The following is a 1216-nucleotide window of genomic DNA, read 5'->3' on the forward strand; positions in this document are numbered from 1 at the left end:
CCCCGACGCCCCCCCCCCGTCCCCCCCCCCCCCCCCGGTCGCCTGGCGAAGCGAGGGGGACCCTGCCCGGGCTGAGAAGAAAAGGGAGGGCGGTGGACGAGGAGGCGGCGGCGGCGGCGAGAGCAGCCTTGGTGCAGCCGCCACCGCCTTTCTCTGGGCGCCTGCGGAGGCAGAGAAGGCAGGCAGGCGGCGGCGGCGGGGGAAGCGCCTGCCTTGCCCTTCCCGCCGCCTCCTCCTCCTCGCCCCGGCCCTTGCAGCGGTGGGTCGTTGATTCGACATACTCGGGGGGGATTGGGCCGCCCGGCGAGCCCGCGGCGCCGTTGCTGCGGCGGCGTCGGCTTTCCCGCCCCCCTCCCGAGCCGCGGTGGCTCGCCATGGCCCTTTCCGACCGGCTGCAGCCAGCGCGCTCCGCCATCCGGAGGGTGGATCCATTCAGGCGAGCTCTCGGCGCCCGTCCCTCCCTTCCTCCCTCCCTTCGCCTCCTCCTTTCTCTGCCCCGACCAGGCGCTCTTTTCGGGGGCCCCCCCCTGGGGGTGGGTGTGGAGAGCCGGGCTCTGCCTCGCCGGGGCTCCGTGCGCCCTGGGCGCGCAGGGGGAGGCGCTCCCCGGGGGTCTGGGCGCTGAAGGCGGCGGCGGCAACAGCAGCAGCCAGGACGTGCTGCCCTCCCTTGGCTCTGCCTGGACGCCCCCAGCCGAGCGTTCATGTCTCGCTCCAGCCAGCCAGCCAGGCTTCCCCGCCCCCCTTCCACCAGCGGCTCCGGCGGGGCTGGGGCGGCTGCTGCTGCTGCAGCGGCTCTCTCTCCCTCTCTCTCCCCGGCTCCCCGCCCGCTCCTCCCCACTCCAGACGGCCGCCGCCACAACGAGGCGGGCTCCTCGCAGCCTTATTAACCGCCTCGGCGAGGTTAGGGCCGGCAGAGAGCGGGGGGAAGCCGCGGGACTCGCCTGCCGCCTGCCTCGTCCAGCGCCGGAGGAGATCCGCGGCCGCCGCGCGCCCCGGTACGGGGGGTGGAAGGGGAAGGGGGGAAGAGAGAGAAGAGAAAGAACGCGGTGGAAGGCGAGCCTTTTTGGAGCCCGCGGGGATCGGCGAAGGCGGATGGCGTCCTCCGCGGCAGCGAAGGGGGCGAGAGCTCGCCTCGCCGCGGGGTACGAGGGCTGGGAGGGGGCGGGCGGGCGGAGGAGAGACTCGGGCGCCCGAGGGTAGAAGCCACGAAGAGGGC

The 1216-nt window shown here is 74.9% G+C and overlaps 1 protein-coding gene across 1 annotated transcript in view; it reads left to right on the forward strand.

Annotated features, from left to right (window-relative positions):
* Nucleotides 1–1216, forward strand: part of UBTF (upstream binding transcription factor, RNA polymerase I) — an 86935-nt gene that overhangs the window by 756 nt on the left and 84963 nt on the right.

This window comes from Gekko japonicus, unplaced genomic scaffold (assembly GCF_001447785.1).
Source record: "Gekko japonicus isolate JY-2015 unplaced genomic scaffold, Gekko_japonicus_V1.1 scaffold1360, whole genome shotgun sequence".
NCBI lineage: Eukaryota > Metazoa > Chordata > Lepidosauria > Squamata > Gekkonidae > Gekko > Gekko japonicus.